The sequence below is a fragment of the Pleurodeles waltl genome, chromosome 7 (assembly GCF_031143425.1).
Source record: "Pleurodeles waltl isolate 20211129_DDA chromosome 7, aPleWal1.hap1.20221129, whole genome shotgun sequence".
In the NCBI taxonomy this organism is placed as follows: domain Eukaryota; kingdom Metazoa; phylum Chordata; class Amphibia; order Caudata; family Salamandridae; genus Pleurodeles; species Pleurodeles waltl.
Window position 1 is genome coordinate 645,258,859 of NC_090446.1, and position 22,591 is coordinate 645,281,449.

Sequence of the window (22,591 nt, forward strand, 5' to 3'; positions counted from 1 at the left end):
GACATCCCTGTACATTGCCCAATAAATACCAACACTTAGGTAAACCTTACACATAGTCTTGTAAATGTATTGGCTTTCTTACATTTCTCTTTGGTCTAGAGTTGACCTAATTTCCCAGTCTCAATTCTGGCAAAATACCAATCCTTGGTTCACTGAACTAGTATTTCGCCACTCTCTTAAGGTTCCAAATTTAGTGATCACTTGTTTTCACTGCATTTTTTAAAATACTTTTATTACTTTAAAAGGTCATATAAACCTAGAGGACTTCACATGGCTTGGAGACCTTATTTTTATCCAATCACCCACACTCAGTTGTTTCTTTCACAGCTTTACGTATGTCATAATGTACCTTTCTTTTAATCTTTCTTTTTCTTTCCTTTCCTCTCCATCATCTACATGAGCATCAAATCCTTTTCCTTTCTCCTGTACCCATCCAGGTGTGACCTCACTACTGGGTAACCTACATCTGAACAACTGAAAGGGTGTTATCCCAGTGGTGGAATGTGGTGTCATGCGATACTCACATATTTTCTTCCTCATTTCCCATTTCCATTACACTCCTTGTACCTGAGCTAGTTGTAAACACTCTTTCAGCACCTTAATAAAACGTTCAACTACCCCATTGCTTTCAGGGTGGTACAATGCTGCCTTTTTGTGCTTGATGCCCCTTTTCCTCAAGAAAGATTCCACCAATCCAGAGGTAAATTGAACACCATTATCTGAGAGAATAGAAGAAGCAAAGCTTTCCTTCTTAAAAAGTTGCTTAAGAAAGCAAATTACATCTATAGATTCTATAGAGTTCACTACTCTAACCTCCAGCCACCTTGAGTACATGTCAGTGCACACTGCAGCATAGTGGTCAGTTGATTTTAATCTGTCTGGACCAGGTATATCTACAAATATGTCAGCCCACGGCCCTGAAGCTTCCTCCCTTATCATCATTAGTTGAGTCCTACACTTTAAAGTTTTGTCAGATTGGGCACACACTTGACAATTCCTCACTTCTCTCTCTATCATCATATCCATTGCTGGCCACCAATAGGTAGCTCTAATCCTCTTTTTGGTTTTAGAAATGCCCACGTGCCTGGCATGTGCATGCTCTACTAATTTCTTACTTAAACTGTAAGATGGAATCAACTTGCTGGCCCTCACCAATACTCCATCCATGACAGCCAACTCAATTCATACCTGCCATTAAGCTAACAAAACATCTTCACAGTTTCCTCTTGTACCCCATCCATTTCTTGTCTTTTCCATTACCTTCTGTAATTTTTCATCTTTTAACAATTCATCCTTCCATTCTGATTCCTGAATCACAGTTTCCGTTATCAGACATACCTTTACCTCATCATCCAAATCTTTGTCCTCAAAATATTCTCCATCATTATCCTAATCTTTTACATCTTTGGGATCATGTTCTCCACACAATCTTGAAATACAGTCTGCTTGTACATTCAACACTCCAGGTATGTAAGAAACTTCATACTCAAATGCTTGCAGAGCTACCACCCATTTCTGAATCATATGTGAAACATGTCAATTCCTTTTTTTTAAATACCTCTTTGAGGGGGCTTGTGATCAGTTATTATTTCAAACTTATGTCTCCATAAAAATGTCCTCAATTTTCTCACTGCCCAGTATACTCCCAGATGCCTCTTTTTCCACCATTGAATAGTTACATTCAGCCCCTTTCAGATTTCTTGATAAGAACAGCACCCAGTCCCTTAGTACTGGCATCAGTCATTAACACAATTTCGTCTTTCATATCGAAGCTTTCCAGGTTGGTTGCTTCTTCCAAGCTATTCTTAATATCTTGAAATTCTCTTGTACACTGTTCACACCAGTTAAATTATTTCCCCTTTTTAAACAACATTCTCATGCACTCAGTCCTTTCTGCAGATTTGGGTACAAACTTGTCATAAAATTCTGCCATATCCAAAACGTCACCAACTCTTCCTTGTTCTGGGGAATTGGCAGATTCTTGATGGTATCAACAAATCCAGCTCTTGGTCGAATCTCCCTTACAGAAATCTCATGGCCTAAATACTCAATCCTTGACACGTTGATTTTACACTTTTTAGATTTCAAAGTTAGACCACATGTTTTTAGTTTGAACAAAACATCCTCCAACTTCTCATTATGTTCACTCAAATTACCCCCAAATACTAGAAGCTCATCTTGGTATACTTTTAGCCCTTTTATTCCTTTCAAAATCTTTTACATCACTCTCTGAAAAACAGAGGCTGCTGATATCAGGCCAAAAGGCATCCTAAGAAATTTGAACATGCCAAACGGAGTAATAAAAGTGGCGAGCTCATGTGATGGGGTTGTAACCTTATCTGATGATATGCTAATGATAAATCAAGTGTTGAAAAATAAAATGTTTGGCACCATTGAGTCAACATAACATCTCATTAATATTTGGAAGAGGGTAATGGTCCACAATTGTTGACTTGTTTCTCTCGCAGGTCAATGCACAATCGTGCCTCTCTATTAGCTTTCTGTGCCATTACCACTGGTGCTAGCCATTCCGACACCTCCTGAATTATACAATTGTTGATTCATTTATCAATCTCTTCCTTCATCTTCTCTTTCACAATTAGTAGGACTCCTCAAGTTTGCCATTTTTGGTTGAGTATTAGGTTTAAGTCTGATGTCATGCATGTAGTTCTTGAGACAGCCTAATTCTGCACTAAAAACCTCAAGGAAATTGTTCATCTACTTACTCCCAACCTCTGAAACACAATTCACTATAGGAATGTCCTTAAGTTTGACTGGCAGATTTTCATTTGGATCCAGATAGACATTTAGGTCATGTGATGAAACCAACTGATTAGGTAGTCTCCTTTTATAGAAATATAAATCTTCAATGCTTTCTTTAAATTCAATGCCTCCCCAGAAGTATCCTAGTAATTTGATTGGTTCTCCTCCATACCTTTTTATGTTTTATATCTTTTTTCATCAACTTGACCTTCCCTTTCAAGTATTGGTCATAACATGTTCTTGGTATTAGAGTTATTTTTGCCCCAGAATCAAATTGAATTTTAACAGCTTCAATAGGACCATTCAAAGGAACCACATTTTGTTTGCAAAATTTGAATTTCACTCACCGATTCTACATCACGTTTCATTTTCATATTCAACCTCTCTCACTTCCTTTGTATCAATTTTTGTACTACAGTACCTGGCAAGATGACTCCTTCTCTCAGTTTTTGCAAACAATCTTCCAAGCAGGGCATTCCTTATTGTTGGCTATATGTCCAACATTCCCACACCTGTAGCACTTTCCTGTAGAGGTTTTACTCACTTCATATTCACTTAACTTTTTGTAATTTTGTGTTCGATGGCATCTGTCGCTGTACATACACATGTTGTGCATAGCCCGCCATCTGGTGTTGGGTCGGAGTGTTACAAGTTGTTTTTCTTCGAAGAAGTCTTTCGAGTCACGGGACCGAGTGACTCCTCCTTTTGTCTCCATTGCGCATGGGCGTCGACTCCATCTTCGATTGTTTTCTTTCCGCCATCGGGTTCGGACGTGTTCCTGTCGCTCCGAGTTTCGGAACGGAAAGTTAGCTAACTATCGGAAGATTACGTCGGTATTGTTGCGTTCGGGATCGGCTTAGATAGAATCGACACCGCATCGAAGTTTGAAGAGCTCCGGTGCCCTTCGGGGTAGCTTTCGATCCCCCGTCGGGGCCTGGTCGGCCCGACCGCGTGTAAAACAACGCAGATGGAACGGACCCCGTTTCGTTTTTGTCCCAAATGCCACAACAAATACCCGTATTCAGACCAACATTTGGTCTGTAACCTGTGCCTGTCGTCTGAGCACAGTGAAGAGACTTGCGAGGCCTGTCGTGCGTTCCGGTCCCGAAAGACACTCCGTGACCGTCGAGCCAGAAGACTTCAGATGGCGTCCACGCCGACAGCACACCGAGAGTCCAAGAGGAAGAAGAAACCTTCTCGATCCACGAATCGGACTCCGAGGAATTCGACGATCAAAGAACTGTGAGTAAGACGTCGAAGACAACACACAAGAAAAGTGACAAGGCCCAGGGGACGCCACTGCCACCAGGCCATGGCTCGACCCATAAATTCGGTGACCGACCATCGGCACCGAAAAAGGCCGAAACAGTGCCGAGATCGTCCGACTCCGGTCGAGACACCGGCACGCAGCCTTCTCTGGACCGAGAAAGTGCTGCTGAAAAAGATCGACGCCGAGATAGCGTTGCCGAAACGGCTCGACGCCGAGACAGTGGCACCGAGGAAGATCGACGCCGAGAGGTTTCGACTCCAAAAAAGAAAAAAGTCACCTCGGAGCCGAAAAAGAGTACAGACAGGGTTTCGGTGCCGAAACGACCCGCAACCGACCCAGTTACCGGTTCCTATTCAGAGGAGCAATCACTGTCCTCTCAGATGCGAAAGCATATATTTGAGGAAGAGTTGCAATCCACCGAAGTGGACCATACGCAGAAACGTATTTTCATACAGGAAGGAACAGGGAAAATAAGCACCCTTCCCCCTATTAGGAGAAAAAGGAGACTGGAGTTTCAAACAGACCAAGCACCACAAACAAAAATGGTGAAAAAGGTAACTCTGCCACCCTCTCCTCCACCTGTAACTAACGTTTCACCAGCACAAACTCCATCACATTCCCCGGCTCACACCACCGTGAGCCAAGGTGACCAGGACCAAGACGCTTGGGACTTATACGACGCCCCAGTGTCGGACAACAGTCCAGAGGCGTATCCCACAAAGCCCTCACCACCAGAAGACAGCACAGCATATTCACAAGTGGTGGCTAGAGCGGCAGAGTTCCACAACGTAAACCTCCACTCAGAACCAGTCGAGGATGACTTCTTATTCAACACCCTCTCCTCCACCCACAGCTCCTACCAAAGCCTGCCTATGCTCCCAGGAATGCTTCGGCACGCAAAGGAAATCTTTAAGGAGCCGGTCAAGAGTAGGGCAATAACACCAAGGGTGGAAAAGAAATATAAAGCACCTCCCACAGACCCTGTTTTCATCACCACACAGCTGCCACCAGATTCCGTCGTAGTAGGAGCAGCTCGCAAGAGAGCCAACTCCCACACATCTGGGGATGCACCACCCCCAGATAAAGAGAGCCGCAAGTTCGATGCAGCCGGAAAGAGAGTCGCAGTACAGGCTGCAAACCAGTGGCGCATCGCTAACTCTCAAGCACTACTTGCGCGCTATGACAGAGCCCATTGGGACGAGATGCAACACCTCATTGAGCATCTACCCAAGGAACTACAAAAGAGGGCGAAGCAGGTGGTTGAGGAAGGACAGAACATATCTAATAATCAGATACGCTCCTCTATGGACGCAGCGGACACAGCTGCGAGAACAATTAACACATATGTGACTATAAGAAGGCACGCATGGCTACGAACGTCTGGTTTTAAACCAGAGATACAGCAGGCAGTGCTCAATATGCCATTCAATGAGAAACAACTGTTCGGACCAGAGGTGGACACGGCAATTGAGAAACTGAAAAAGGACACTGACACTGCTAAAGCCATGGGCGCACTCTACTCCCCGCAGAGCAGAGGCACTTACAGCACCTTCCGCAAGACAACCTTTAGAGGGGGGTTTCGGGGTCAGGCCACACAAGCCAGCACCTCACAGACAACACCGTCCAGCTACCAGGGACAGTACCAGAGGGGAGGCTTTCGGGGCCAATACAGAGGACAATTCCCTAGGAATAGGGGAAAATTTCAAAGCCCCAAAACCCCTACAAGCAAGCAGTGACTCACTTGTCACTCATCCCCTCCACATAACACCAGTGGGGGGAAGAATAGGTCAGTATTACCAAGCATGGGAGGAAATAACTACAGACACTTGGGTCTTAGCAATTATCCAACATGGTTATTGCATAGAATTTCTACAAATCCCCCCAAACATACCACCAAAAGCACAGAATTTATCAAAACAAAATTCAGACCTTCTGGAAACAGAAGTTCAAGCATTATTGCAAAAGAACGCAATAGAACTAGTACCAGAAACACAAATAAACACAGGAGTTTATTCACTGTACTTCCTAATACCAAAAAAGGACAAAACACTGAGACCAATCCTAGACCTCAGAACACTAAACACCTACATCAAATCAGAACACTTTCACATGGTCACGCTACAAGAGGTGTTACCATTGCTAAAGCAACAGGACTACATGACAACCTTAGATCTCAAAGACGCGTATTTCCACATACCAATACATCAGTCGCACAGGAAATACCTCGGGTTTGTATTCAAAGGAATACATTACCAATTCAAAGTATTGCCGTTTGGTTTAACAACCGCACCAAGAGTCTTTACAAAATGTCTAGCAGTAGTGGCTGCACACATCAGAAGGCAGCAAATACACGTATTCCCGTATCTAGACGACTGGCTAATCAAGACCAACTCACTGACAAGGTGCTCACACCACACAAATCAGGTCATACAAAACCTCTACAAACTCGGTTTCACCATCAACTATGCAAAATCACACATTCTGCCGTGCAAAGTACAACAATACCTAGGAGCCATAATAGACACAACAAAAGGATTAGCCACTCCAAGTCCACAGAGAATTCAAAATTTCAACAAGATCATACAACGCATGTACCCAACACAGAGAATACAAGCAAAAATGATATTACAACTCCTAGGCATGATGTCCTCATGCATAGCCATTGTCCCGAACGCAAGACTGCACATGAGGCCCTTACAACAGTGCCTAGCATCACAATGGTCACAAGCACAGGGTCACCTTCTAGATCTGGTGTTGATAGACCGCCAAACATACCTCTCGCTTCTATGGTGGAACAGTATAAATTTAAACAAAGGGCGGCCTTTCCAAGACCCAGTGCCACAATACGTAATAACGACAGATGCTTCCATGACGGGATGGGGAGCACACCTCGATCAACACAGCATACAAGGACAATGGGACGTACATCAAACAAAACTGCACATAAATCACCTGGAACTGCTAGCAGTTTTTCAAGCACTAAAAGTATTCCAACCAATCATAACTCACAAGTACATTCTTGTCAAAACAGACAACATGACAACAATGTATTATCTAAACAAACAGGGGGGGACACACTCAACGCAGCTGAGCCTTCTAGCACAAAAGATATGGCGATGGGCAATTCACAACCACGTTCGCCTAATAGCACAGTTTATTCCAGGGATCCAGAATCAACTTGCAGACAATCTCTCTCGAGATCACCAACAGGTCCACGAATGGGAAATTCACCCCCAAATTCTAAACACTTACTTCAAACTTTGGGGAACACCTCAAATAGACTTATTTGCAACAAAGGAGAATGCAAAATGCCAAAACTTCGCATCCAGATACCCACACAGGCAGTCTCAAGGCAATGCCCTATGGATGAACTGGTCAGGGATATTTGCGTACGCTTTTCCCCCTCTCCCTCTCCTTCCATATCTAGTAAACAAATTGAGTCAAAACAAACTCAAACTCATACTGATAGCACCAACATGGGCAAGGCAACCTTGGTACACAACACTGCTAGACCTATCAGTAGTACCCCACGTCAAGTTGCCCAACACAAACAACAGATCAGGCATCCAAACCCAGCATCGCTGAATCTAGCAATCTGGCTCCTGAAATCCTAGAATTCGGACACTTAAACCTCACACAAGAATGTATGGAAGTCATAAAGCAAGCTAGAAGACCATCCACTAGACACTGCTATGCAAGCAAATGGAAAAGGTTTGTTTGCTACTGCCATCAGAATCAAATTCAACCATTACACGCATCTCCAAAAGGATGTAGTGGGCTACTTACTACACTTACAAAAATCGAACCTGGCCTTCTCTTCCATTAAAATACACCTCGCAGCAATATCTGCATACCTGCAGATTACCCATTCAACTTCACTATTTAGGATACCTGTCATTAAAGCGTTTATGGAAGGCCTCAAAAGAATTATACCACCAAGGACACCACCCGTTCCTTCATGGAACCTCAACATCGTCTTAACAAGACTCATGGGTCCACCCTTTGAACCTATGCATTCTTGCGAAATACAATTCCTAACCTGGAAAGTTGCATTTCTCATCGCCATCACATCTCTAAGAAGAGTAAGTGAAATTCAGGCGTTTACAATACAAGAACCTTTTATCCAACTACACAAAAATAAGGTAGTCCTAAGGACTAATCCTAAATTTTTACCGAAGGTTATTTCACCATTCCACCTAAATCAAACGGTAGAACTACCAGTATTCTTCCCACAGCCAGATTCCGTAGCTGAGAGGGCACTACATACATTAGATGTCAAAAGAGCATTAATGTACTACATTGACAGAACAAAGAACATCAGAAAAACTAAACAGCTATTTATTGCATTCCAAAAACCTCATGCAGGAAACCCAATATCAAAACAAGGTATAGCCAGATGGATAGTTAAGTGCATCCAAATCTGCTACCTTAAAGCAAAATGACAGCTGCCCATTACACCAAGGGCACACTCAACCATAAAGAAAGGTGCCACCATGGCCTTTCTAGGAAATATTCCAATGCACGAAATATGTAAGGCAGCCACATGGTCTACGCCTCACACGTTCACCAAGCACTACTGTGTAGACGTGCTATCCGCACAACAAGCCACAGTAGGTCAAGCCGTGTTAAGAACCTTATTTCAAACTACTTCCACTCCTACAGGCTGAGCCACCGCTTTTGGGGAGATAACTGCTTATTAGTCTATGCACAACATGTGTATCTACAGCGACAGATGCCATCGAACTGAAAATGTCACTTACCCAGTGTACATCTGTTCGTGGCATCAGTCGCTGAAGATTCACATGTGCCCACCCGCCTCCCCGGGAGCCTGTAGCAGTTCGGAAGTTAGCTTAAGCTTTGTACATTTGTAAATATATTATTTAAACCTTAAATAGGTACATACTTAGTCACTCCTTTGCATGGGCACTATTACTACAACACAACTCCTACCTCACCCTCTGCGGAGAAAACAATCGAAGATGGAGTCGACGCCCATGCGCAATGGAGACAAAAGGAGGAGTCACTCGGTCCCGTGACTCGAAAGACTTCTTCGAAGAAAAACAACTTGTAACACTCCGACCCAACACCAGATGGCGGGCTATGCACAACATGTGAATCTTCAGCGACTGATGCCACGAACAGATGTACACTGGGTAAGTGACATTTTCATTCTGTTGTGTTGCTCTGTAACCTTTTTACAACACTCCCCTTTAGCAGATTCATTTGTTACTAAATTGTCTCTACAGAGAACTTCTACACAGTTCCTAGAATGTTAGTTAGTTTTTGCAGTCATTAGAACTTTGCCCAAAGGAGGATTGTCCTTCTGCCACATATTGTCCTTTGCTTTCTCTAGTGAGCATTCAAACATAAATTGATATATTAAATGTTCTTCATAAGAGTTTCCAAAAGCGCAAGTTGATGCTAATCTCTGCAATGCTGTTATATACTGTTCTATTGATTCACGCTGGTGCTGCATTCTTCTCCCAAATTGATAACGCTCAAGTACCCTGCTTACGTTGGGCAAATAATGTAGATCAATGTTTTTTTATACATATTTCATATTCATTAAGGCCTGCAGCATCACTATCCAATAAGTCTGGTAAATTTTCAAATATTTCCTGCCCTTCTGTACCTAGACAGTGCATTAGCAAAGACATTTTCCTTTCTGCACTGAGTGAGGTTCCACATACCTTGACGTAGTGATTGAAAACTTTCTTCCACTTCTGCCATTTTAGTGGTGGATCGCATGGGGAAACTAAGAAAAATTGTGCTGCTGGAACGTTCTGCATGGTACAAAGAATATTGCTTTCAATGGATAAAAATAGACACAAATAAAACTTATTTCATGTATCGCTACACAAACAAAATATTACGGGTTGAGTGTGAGCAGAGCAATAGTTTAGTGCATAACCTTAAACTAAAGAAAATTAATTTGTCTATTAATCCTGCTTGACATACACATCTCTTTTCTATGATCCATGTGTGGACATGTTAAATTAACCATACATTCTGTAATGCTATTTAGTACACATCACTTTTGACATGCTGAGTTTTCCAAAATATAGCAATTCTGGTGTGTGTGTAACAATTAGAAACACACCTCTGTTTGGTGATATCTTTGTGCACATACTTCCGTTGTCCTGTATGTCATTGATGTACATGTCAGCGTTAAACGTGCTTAGCTTCGCCCGAAAATTATAATTCTCAGTGTGCGTATCACCGCTAGAAACGCATCGTAGTTAAATTCTATTACAGGTCCCTCAGCGCTCTTCACACTGGTACAAGCTTTGAACTAAAGACATGTTGAGAAGCGTGCTGACGATTCTGCAGTGAAAAGCGTGTGGACGGTTGTTACCTTGGAGATGAAGGCTCACATGATGACGCTAAACTACATTCTAGCGCACAGGTCTTCAATCTGGGGGTTGCGACCCCCGGGGGCGGCCGCAGAGTACTGGAAAGGGGGTTGCGCATTCCCCCTGCCGATCCTTAAAATGCCTCAGCGGAACTTTAATTTGAGTCTCCTGTGCTGTGAAAGCCTCACAAACTGCTAAGGAGACCTTCATTCCAGGGTGTCTGCTTCCTGAATGAAATTCAAATGTCCTCTAAGAGCTAATCTGAAAATGTAAAGGGTGCTTGGGAGCAGTTTTAAATGATCGAATCACTCAAAGCTTTGTGAGGACAAACATTTATTTTTTTAGAGGGGCAATGCAGAGTTAACAACTGCGCTGTGAAATGCACACTTTTAGTTGTAATTGTATTTCCACAGTGCTTACTTCACCTGGAGGTGTTAAAGGGACAGCTATATTAAAAAAAAAAAAATCAAAAAAAAAGTATTGCATATGCTCTGATATTACTTAAATCTTCATTTTGGAAGCACTGTTTTGTCTCAAACCTTTTTGTAGTGACCTATCTTATACTGTTTGCAGTGCAAGTATAACATATACATATTCACAGTACTTTCTGTCACAGGCTTTGACCTCATGGCACTAAAAATACACAAGTCACTATTCTCAACTGCACTAACCAAGATTTAGTTCTGTCGCAAACTGGTTACACACAGACCTCTGCAGTGCATTAATTAATAGAGGTTTCATAATGCACTACATTGCATTTCCCAATGAGTAACAACTTTCTTTTATTTATTTTTCATGTAAGCTGGCTGTTACTTTATATGTAGTTACCTGACGGTGAAAGACTTAAAAAAAAAATGTAGAGAATATTTTGGGCTTATTTATGAGAGGCTTGCACTGATGAGGAGTACCAGCTTCTAGAAATGTTTTATCGGGAGGGGGTCCTTACAACTAAAAATTTCGAAGAGGGGGTCCCAGCATCAAAAAGTTTGAAGACCTCTGTTCTAGCGTCACAAGAAGGTATGTGCTTTCTTCCTTGCGTGAAGATATTTATTTACATTACGTTATCACTAAGCATCCCAACAATGAGGAATGCTGACACGTAACATTGCAGGTCCTGGCAAGGGGTGGCTTCGTAATCAACCGTGCCAGCGGAGTTCAGCCTTCGCAAGCTCTGTTACGTGAGCAATTTAAAGTCCGGTTATAAATATAATATGTAAATCTTGTTTCTTCTCAGACCCTTGTCCCACCTCGTTTTCGGGCTTTAGTCAATATGCTGAGTTAGGGCTTCCGCTCGATACCAACATGTGTGTTGTCTGTAAACTTCGCATTATATAAGGCACGTCACTCGTCGCCTAATGTGAAGTTTAATCAATGTGTAGTCCGAGGTATAAAAAGTATTCTTTATTTGCTTAAATATTATATATTGCGAAGCCCTATCCAGTCAGCAGGTAGAATTCTGTCTCCAGATAACTCCAGAGACCAACTGACCTTATCACATTCCACATGATAACGTTCCATGTGATGATGTATTCCATGAATACATCATCACACAGTTACCAAGTTCCCATGGACACAGAATACTCAGGTTAGCACAACTTGCTCACACGGTGACTTGCACCTTTACTCACACCTTAATTCCACACCTTACTCCAACCAGTTCTCGACGTACGATCCGGTCTACAATTTGATCTGTTCCCAATTGTGCTCTTTCTTCTTCAGATGCACCTGCTTCTATTTAATGTTGCCCCATGTTTGGCTTCCATTTCAGTCTTTTCCTGAGGGAGCTCTACTAGGTCTTTCTCAGAGCATCAACGGGGCCCTACTGTCAGGACAGCTTGTCCACTACCATCATAGGCTACACATCAGTGACTGGCTCCTGTTTACCCTATGAGGAAGGGACAGAGTATAGTGTTACTTATGCATTTGGTACTCCGTAACTAGTATATATGTACTGACCCTACGGCTACCAGAGCCTAGCTTCCCCATCAACCAAACCTGCTGTAGCATTATTCAGCCAGTTACTCCAAACTCTCCCCTTCCCCACTCTTGCAGGTACCTAGTACTATCACTTAAAATGTTCTGCGCTGCACTCTCTCCTCATGGTACACTGTTCACTAACCAATGGGACCTGGGCATTGGCGAACATGACAGTGAGACCCCAACACCAAATTGAAGAAATTGTTCCAGGCGGTAAGGGGTTGCTTTCAATCTGGTGCCTGCTAGACTGAAGCCTTACAGAGACCCATCTTGACTATATCAAAGGTCAGTGGGTGCTCCTCAGTCCACTAGAATGTTTTGAGATTGTTGTCGGGAGGACGGTATGGCGAGGGGTGCAACTGTGGAGCGTAGTTCTCCCCAGTGTTCCAACAGTTCTTAGGAAGGACCATGTATACCCCATAGGGATGGGGGCCTCGTAACCAGAGAATGCCACGATCCTGATTTTGAAGGTGAACTTGCCTCTTGTTTATGGTAAACGGGAGCTCATTGAAGTCCTAAAGAAACATTTCCGAGGATTACTTGATCCTCCTAACTGACACTACACATTGTGGTCCTGATTAAAGTTGTTCAGGAAAGGGTGAGTTATTTAGCATGCCTGAACAAATGTCACTATGCTGAAGTTGAGGTTTTTATGGGTTTCGAAAATAACTTGTATTCCCAGTTCTCATGCAGAAAATGCAAAATTAAGCTGTATCATTGTTTACTGCACGCATTGGTCATCTATCGAAATTTTCCTGCACATTCTTCCTCCTCAAATTTTGACGTGTTTGACCTGCTGAAATTTTATCACGCAGAAATTGCAATATTTACCACGATATTTTGTTTGTGCATGAATTAGAACTTACCCCCAGTACTTGGAGCCTTTGTTATCTAAACAGCTGACATAATAGTAATTGCGGGCATGATTCACAAACCACTGAAAAGTGATTTAGCGTGGAACTTGTGCATGCCCTCGTTGAAGCGGGCAGGATGGCTAGTCAGCTAAAGTGCCAACCACTCACTGCTGGCATCTTCTTTCACCTGCAGGTCACAAGTTCCCAACCCGGCAAAGCCAACAGAACCTTCCAGGCTACTAAGATCAATAAACTGAACTCCATTAAACCGAGTACTACTAACACCTGCGAAATAGCGGCATGAAACTATATATAGAATGCATGTTTGTTAAACTTTTTCGTATTATTGTTATTATCATTTATATACTTTTTAAATATTCTAGCCAGATCAAAGTAGAAGACTCTACCTTCTCAAGGAATACATATGTATAAACCAGAAGTGGTTTGGGCATTTTGGTGACAGCATAAACCCTATAAAAATGCAATGACAAGGTCTGATATCCAAGCCAAACCTCCCTTAAATTAAAGCATAGACATGTGTTACCAGAAGCAATAGCCTAAACTATTATGGAAATAAGGAAGCTAGCTACCAAGACGGCACAGGCCATCTAGTTTCGGAAGAACTATTGTGAACTTTATCTGCTTAGTGCCTACCCATTGCTTAACATTGGTAAACTTTGTTGCTCTCATCTGTGCCTTGTTACCTGTTACCTGTGGCTATCACACACCCTCCCTACCGTTCTCTTTGCTCTTTTGATTCTGCCTTGTATGGCTTGCCTTTCTCTTTTGTTTTCGTCCCTCACATGGAGCATAGCCTCCCACCCACCCTCCCTCCTTTCTCTGTGGCTCGCCCCCACCCACCCTCCCTCCTTTCTCTGTGGCTCGCCCCCACCCACCCTCCCTCCTTTCTCTGTGGCTCGCCCCCACCCACCCTGCCTCCTTTCTCTGTGGCTTGCCCCCACCCACCCTGCCTCCTTTCTCTGTGGCTCGCCCCCACCCACCCACCCACCCTGCCTCCTTTCTCTGTGGCTCGCCCCCACCCACCCACCCACCCACCCTGCCTCCTTTCTCTGTGGCTCGCCCCCACCCACCCACCCTGCCTCCTTTCTCTGTGGCTCGCCCCCACCCACCCACCCTGCCTCCTTTCTCTGTGGCTCGCCCCCCCCCACCCACCCACCCACCCTGCCTCCTTTCTCTGTGGCTCGCCCCCACCCACCCACCCTGCCTCCTTTCTCTGTGGCTCGCCCCCACCCACCCACCCTGCCTCCTTTCTCTGTGGCTCGCCCCCACCCACCCACCCTGCCTCCTTTCTCTGTGGCTCGCCCCCACCCACCCACCCTGCCTCCTTTCTCTGTGGCTCGCCCCCACCCACCCACCCTGCCTCCTTTCTCTGTGGCTCGCCCCCACCCACCCACCCACCCTGCCTCCTTTCTCTGTGGCTCGCCCCCACCCACCCACCCACCCTGCCTCCTTTCTCTGTGGCTCGCCCCCACCCACCCACCCTGCCTCCTTTCTCTGTGGCTCGCCCCCACCCACCCACCCTGCCTCCTTTCTCTGTGGCTCGCCCCCACCCACCCACCCTGCCTCCTTTCTCTGTGGCTCGCCCCCACCCACCCACCCTGCCTCCTTTCTCTGTGGCTCGCCCCCACCCACCCACCCTGCCTCCTTTCTCTGTGGCTCGCCCCCACCCACCCTCCCTCCCTCCTTTCTCTGTGGCTCGCCCCCCCCCCCCCACCCACCCACCCTCCCTCCTTTCTCTGTGGCTCGCCCCCACCCCACCCACCCACCCTCCCTCCTTTCTCTGTGGCTCGCCCCCACCCACCCACCCTCCCTCCTTTCTCTGTGGCTCGCCCCCACCCACCCACCCTCCCTCCTTTCTCTGTGGCTCGCCCCCACCCACCCACCCTCCCTCCTTTCTCTGTGGCTCGCCCCCACCCACCCACCCTCCCTCCTTTCTCTGTGGCTCGCCCCCACCCACCCACCCTCCCTCCTTTCTCTGTGGCTCGCCCCCACCCACCCTCCCTCCCTCCTTTCTCTGTGGCTCGCCCCCACCCACCCACCCTCCCTCCTTTCTCTGTGGCTCGCCCCCACCCACCCTCCCTCCTTTCTCTGTGGCTCGCCCCCACCCACCCACCCTCCCTCCTTTCTCTGTGGCTCGCCCCCACCCACCCACCCTCCCTCCTTTCTCTGTGGCTCGCCCCCACCCACCCACCCTCCCTCCTTTCTCTGTGGCTCGCCCCCACCCACCCACCCTCCCTCCTTTCTCTGTGGCTCGCCCCCACCCACCCACCCTCCCTCCTTTCTCTGTGGCTCGCCCCCACCCACCCACCCTCCCTCCTTTCTCTGTGGCTCGCCCCCACCCACCCTCCCTCCCTCCTTTCTCTGTGGCTCGCCCCCACCCACCCACACTCCCTCCCTCCTTTCTCTGTGGCTCGCCCCCACCCACCCTCCCTCCCTCCTTTCTCTGTGGCTCGCCCCCACCCACCCTCCCTCCCTCCTTTCTCTGTGGCTCGCCCCCACCCTCCCTCCCTCCCTCCCTCCTTTCTCTGTGGCTCGCCCCCACCCACCCACCCTCCCTCCTTTCTCTGTGGCTCGCCCCCACCCACCCACCCTCCCTCCTTTCTCTGTGGCTCGCCCCCACCCACCCACCCTCCCTCCTTTCTCTGTGGCTCGCCCCCACCCACCCACCCTCCCTCCTTTCTCTGTGGCTCGCCCCCACCCACCCACCCTCCCTCCTTTCTCTGTGGCTCGCCCCCACCCACCCACCCTCCCTCCTTTCTCTGTGGCTCGCCCCCACCCACCCTCCCTCCTTTCTCTGTGGCTCGCCCCCACCCACCCACCCTCCCTCCTTTCTCTGTGGCTCGCCCCCACCCACCCACACTCCCTCCCTCCTTTCTCTGTGGCTCGCCCCCACCCACCCACCCTCCCTCCTTTCTCTGTGGCTCGCCCCCACCCACCCACCCTCCTTTCTCTGTGGCTCGCCCCCGCCCACCCTCCCTCCCTCCTTTCTCTGTGGCTCGCCACCACTCACCCACCCTCCCTCCCTCCTTTCTCTGTGGCTCGCCCCCACCCACCCTCCCTCCCTCCTTTCTCTGTGGCTCGCCCCCACCCACCCTCCCTCCTTTCTCAGTGGCTCGCCCCCACCCACCCACCCACCCTCCCTCCTTTCTGTGTGGCTCGCCCCCCCCACCCACCCACCCTCCCTCCTTTCTGTGTGGCTCGCCCCCACCCTCCTTCCTTTCTCTGTGGCTCGCCCCCACCTGCCCACCCGTTCCCTGTTGCTGTGCCCACCCGTTCCCTGTTGCTGTGCCCACCCGTTCCCTGTTGCTGTGCCCACCCGTTCCCTGTTGCTGTGCCCACCCGTTCCCTGTTGCTGTGCCCACCCGTTCCCTGTTGCTGTGCCCACCCATTCCCTGTTGCTTCCCACCCCGTTCCCTGTTGTTTCCCACCCCGTTCCCTGTTGCGTCCCACCCACCCGTTCCCTGCTTACCACCCACCTACCCGTTTCCTGTCGCTCCCCGCCCATCCGTTTCCTGTCGCTCCCCGCCCATCCGTTTCCTGTCGCTCCCCGCCCATCCGTTTCCTGTCGCTCCCCGCCCATCCGTTTCCTGTCGCTCCCCGCCCATCCGTTTCCTGTCGCTCCCCGCCCATCCGTTTCCTGTCGCTCCCCGCCCATCCGTTTCCTGTCGCTCCCCGCCCATCCGTTTCCTGTCGCTCCCCGCCCACCCGTTTCCTGTCGCTCCCCGCCCACCCGTTTCCTGTCGCTCCCCGCCCACCCGTTTCCTGTCGCTCCCCGCCCACCCGTTTCCTCCTGTCGCTCCCCGCCCACCCGTTTCCTCCTGTCGCTCCCCGCCCACCCGTTTCCTCCTGTCGCTCCCCGCCCACCCGTTTCCTGTTGCTCAAGGTCCCTGTTTCCTGTTGCTCTCCGTTTCATATTGGCGAACACTCACCCACCAGGTCCCCGTTTCCTGTTGCTAAAGGGACCCGGTTTTCTGTTGCCGCCAGACTCCCACCCACCCGGTCCCTGTTGCTGCCAGCCTCCCTCCCTCCCACCCACCTGTTCACTGTTGCTTTCACCCACCCTCTCTTCCGTTCCCTGTTGCTGATGCCCCCTTCTGCCCTCCCACATCCCTTTGCCTCTGCCTGCGCCCACCCTCCTTTATCTCTGCCCACGTCCCTTTGTTTTTGCCACCTCCCGTTGCTACCACCCCTTTCGTTGCTGCTGCCCCCTCCCCATTACTTGAGATGGGTTTTTTAAATCAATGTATTTATTTTTACGTTGAACCAGACCGCAAATTGATGCAGTTCCATCTGCTGTAGAAGCAGTTTTATTCTACTTCTATTTTTTATATATATATATATATATATATATATATATATATATATATATATATATATATATATATATATATGTGTACATATATTGCCTACTTCATTTTAGTAGTTTGCAGGGAACAATTCAAGAAATGTTTGTAAAATTGATAAACTTTGTCTTCCTAGTGTAATAGTTCACTGGGTTAATGTCCATGTGTCCAGAATTCAGGGTGTAATCCAAATTTCATAGATTAATAATTTGGCAGGACCAACTCGGGTTTTTATACTGCTAAAGTCCATAAATTTACTACTAGTAAGTCACTTAATAGGAATACCTAAGCTGACAGTGTTTGAATAAATGAACAACACTTAAGTGCTGTACAAATATAAGTGGTATCTTTCTTGGCATTCCGCTCACCATCAAATGGGACAACATTAAGAGATCCTATACGCATGGTCGGACTGGGACTGAAAATAGGCCAAATTTAAAATGGGCCCTTTTGGGAATGAGACAGCTAGAAAGATGGCCAACATTTGCAAATCGGGGCAGATTTAGACTTGTAAAGAAAAGCTGTCTAGGTGTTTGAGAGGTATGGTAGACTGCATGCATTTGTGCTTGCTGCAGGCAATGCTTGTGATAATATCAGAGAAATCAACAGTAAAAAACGGCTCATCAGACGGTAAAACGGCCCAAAACCAGCCAAAACAAACATTTGCAATGCAATAGGTCTTGCCTTTGCATGAGTTAGAGCTATTGACGTTGTAAATGCTTAACTGGCCTTTTCTTGACACATAAATTGGCCAACCCTGCCACATAATTTGGTCCTCTCTGCCACATAATTCCTGTGACCCTGCATATAACTAAAGCACTTCCATTTACCTTCTTCCTTTATCTGCAGTACAAAAATTAAAATATTGCCTATTATGTTTGGGGACTGCAGGTCCCTGGAGTCATCTGTGCTGACAGGAGTGACTGAGGGGGAGGAGCTATCATTCCCCCAGCGCTATAAAGTGCTGAGACTCTGGCTGCTCGAAGGTGTTTGTTTGGGGACTACAGGTCTCAGGAGGAGTCTGTGTTGACAGGAGTGGCTAAGGGGGAGGAGCTATCATTCCTCCAGCACTTTAAAGCGCCGAGACGCGTCCAGGCAAAGCTCATGCCAAGGATGGCCCCATCCTGCGACAGGAGGAGGCAGGGCAGGATCACCCCCACTTGGACCTGTAGGTAAACGTTATTGGTCCTCTAGGTTGATCAAGGTACTGCGTTTATTCCCCTCACCTTCCCTTTGAATTGCATGGCTTATGCCTGGTCCATGAGGTAAGACATTTCACGTTTTGTGTGCACTTCTTTTTATTTGTGTGACCTAAAATCAGCAACTCTACAGCTAGTTCTTTAGGTAAAGGTGTTTTGGGGGGAACTTGGGGGGGATGGAGTTTCCAGCTAGTTTCTCTCTTTTGAAGGGGACTGTTCTACAAGTGCTGACTGCTGCACAATTGCTATTACCTATAAGCCTGAGCTTGTTTTTCTTTTTTTTTCTCAACAGGTGTAAATAATCTTTGGTAATAGAAGTGGTGTAGTCTGGGGCCCCTTAATTCTAGATGTGCAGCTTCATATTTTTGTGTGGTGAAAGATATGTTGGGGATTTATTCCCAAGGACAAAGATGGGGAATTGCGAGATCGCCAGGTAGTTGCTGTGCCTCCTGCTAAGGCTACCTTCATTGATAGAATGTTGCATAGAGCCATTGGTGTCATCAGCACAGAAATAGTACTCACTGAACGTCAATTATCTCTGCAGTTTGTGGATGCTGATGAGCCCAGGGCTGATTCTGGTTCCCTGTCCACGTCTCTAAAGGATCCAGCATTTCCGTCATCTTTACCTTCTTCGCCCATGCGAGCTACTGAATCTGAGCCCACTTGTACACTTGGGCAAGGTGCTGCAGCCAGTCCAAAAATAAAGAACCAACAAGTTCACCCAGCCTGCTGATGGCAAGGGATGTTCTGAGTGTCCACCTTTTACCCCTCTTGAGGTGTCACTTAGGGATGAACCCCTGTTATCTGCAAATGAGTGGGTAAAGCCCCTTTGGTAGAGCAGCTTGTGGATGACCTTGTATGTAAGGTCATGGAGCATTTACGAGAACATTTATCACCCATCTGTGCTCGTATAGCAGCCGTAAAGAGGGATCTGATTGTTGGTAGGGGGCCCGGGCCTCCCCCGGCATGACTACCCCTAAGGAGGCCATGAAACACGGAGCACCGCACAGGCCTCATGGGAGGGGGGTCACAGTCATTCTGGCATGAATAATTGTAATGACAATGGTGTTCTGAGCGTAGTCAAAATCAGAGGAGAGATGGCCCTTGGTAGAGAGCAGGTTGAGTGAAATTCAGGTGGACTCCAGAGACATATTGTGCGTTCTCTTAAACTTTCCACGTGGGGAGACCTATTTCTATAACATCCATTGTAGGACAGCCGGGTGTACTAAGGAACCGGCAATGCTCAAATAGTTAAATGCTCGCTTTGCTTCTTTGCCTATTAATACTAGGAAAATTCTAGAGGGGGATTTTAATTGTCAATTCGAACCGTTGTGTCCAGACCCCCTCTCTATTAGGGCAAATGAGGACGCTATTTGGTGGGTACCTGCTTTGGAGAATACCCCCATCAAGAAAGGAACCCCGACTGCAGTCAAAATCAATGCCCTTATTTTCAACCAAGGCCTCGGAGGGTGTAACAAAAGAACTAGGTCTGTTAAGGCGGGTCGGCATTCCTTTAGTAGAATTAATGCTACTAGTCTTATTGACTACATCTTGCTTGACATTAGATTATGGCTGCTTCTTGAGCACTGTCTTGCAACGTTGAGACAGTGATCAAAACACTTTCCCTTTAATTCTAACATAAGAGGCTCCTCAAATACCAGGGAACAGTTGCTGGCCAGTAGGCTAAGAGTAACCAGTAACAAGCGTGGAGTTAATGGGAGCAGTATGGTAAACTCCCAGGTGACCATTAGGCAGATTCAAGGCCTGGAGGCTGAAAGTATAGAGGGAATGATGCCCTTCTCTATGGCAGGTAGTGTTGAAGCACATCGGGATTCTGCCACAGAGATTCACTATGAATTATTTGGAAAAATTAGGAACCTCTTTTGGATTGTGGGGGAGGGGAGAAGCCATTCAGGATTCCTACTGCGACTTGATTTAATAAAAGCTGTAGTAAAGCCAAAACTCGCTTGATTGATGCCGTAAAGTCTAATGATAGAGCAATGATTCGATGTGCAAGGAACAGTTCTAAAGCTGCCCTTAGCACTGCTAAAAAGGACTGGCAGAAGGCAAGGTGGGAGGGCCTGTTGACAGCCGCCAATCAGAAAGATCATCAAGCTTTTTCAAATTTTATTTCCTTTGGGGTTAGGGAAGGGTTGAGGCCCTCTGACTTTTTTGTTCCTGCAAGTGATTGGGTTGTTAATTTTTTCCCCACTTTATGCTCCTTTGAATGTATCATCATGATGAGTGTCATTACCAGTCAGAGGGTTCTGGGCCAACTAGCATCATCTCCCCTTGGAGTTGGGGGGTTGGAATGTGAAGATGGCCCCCAGCAGGATACCTTGGTCCCCGGTCTTGCCCCGTTTGTCCTTAAACTTTTAGAACAGGAGGTCTGAGGTGCCATTATAGCTATTGTTTCTAATATAGCACCAGGTTTAGGTAAAATTCCGGGGGCTTATTTTTGAGTGAGATTAGTGTTTGGAGTTCTTATTTTCTCGATTCTATTCTACTCTATCCTGAAAAGGGTGTCTTTGCCCCCGACATTGGCTGGTACACAAATTATTCCCATTCATAAAAAGGGCCCTCGAAAAACCTTGCCAACTATAGACCTATCAGTTTGCTAGATAGAGTTCTACTTAGTAGATTGCAGGAATGGATAACAGATAAAGCTATCCTGTCCCCTCTGCAGGTGGGATTTCGTGAGGCCACAAGCATTATTGATCATGTGTTCAGGCTTATGATGTTTTTTTTTTTTTTTTTTTCATTTAAGAGGTAGTCACCTTGAGGAGTGGTCGTCTTTACATTGGGCTTGTGGAACTCCGTTCCTTATTTGATCTACTACCAAGGCCATCCTTATGGAGAGTCCTACTTGAAATGGGGGCACCCAGCGATCTCTTAGACATCTTTGAGAGGCTTCATAATAACAACTAAGCGCAGGTTAGATGTGGTCAGGCTGGCGAGCTAACCAACCCTTTCCCTGTTGGTAGAGGTGTCAGGCAGGTGTGTGTTTTGGCCCCTATGCTCTTCCGGCTATACATTAATGGCCTCATTGCTTACCTGGAGGAGAGTGATAGCGATGCTCCAAAGTTGGCGAACATGAGGATTCCAGCACTCATGTTGGCTTAGGACACCCTCCTCCTTTCTAAGTCCCATATGGGCCTGCAAAAGACTTCTGAATAGCTTTGAGAAGATCTGCATAGATTGGGGTTTGGGAATCAATGTTGGGAAGACCAAGTATATGATATTGAACCCAGGCCACACAACCAGGGCCTGTTCAAAACTTTCAGGAATCACGCTTGAAAGAGTTTGCACCTTTACTTACTTGGGCATTACCCTTTCTGAACGCCTATGGTGGCAGGACCTCATTACCCAACATAGACTAAAACTTGAGCAGACGGTGGGACATACAAGGAGGATGACCTACAATTCCTCTCTTCGTCCTGGTTATCCACCACTGCAGGTATTTTATCGACAGGTTGTGGGGGCTGTCACCTATGGAGCTGAGTTATGGGGCTCCCTTCTGGTGCCCACTCTTGATATAGTGGAGAATCGCTTTATGCGCTCATTGGTTAATGTTCCTATCAGCACACCCTAGTTGCCCGTTAGGCTGGACCTACGTACGAGGCCCATATCGGATAAAGTGGGGCTGCAGCAGATTTTATATTGGAAAAGGATCTGGGTTATGCCTTAGCTCTTGCTTATTGAGAAGGTCTGCAAGAAATTCTTAGCCTTTTAGGCTCAGGTAATATACCTTGCATTAAGTCTGTTAAAGTGAAGCTAAGGGAAATAGGGCTGGCCAATCTGTGAAGCACCC

At 46.8% G+C, this 22,591-nt stretch overlaps 1 protein-coding gene across 1 annotated transcript in view; it reads left to right on the forward strand.

The window, feature by feature from the left end:
- Nucleotides 1-22,591, forward strand: part of STK10 (serine/threonine kinase 10) — a 309,494-nt gene that overhangs the window by 140,299 nt on the left and 146,604 nt on the right. The gene's annotated exons all lie outside the window — the stretch shown is intronic.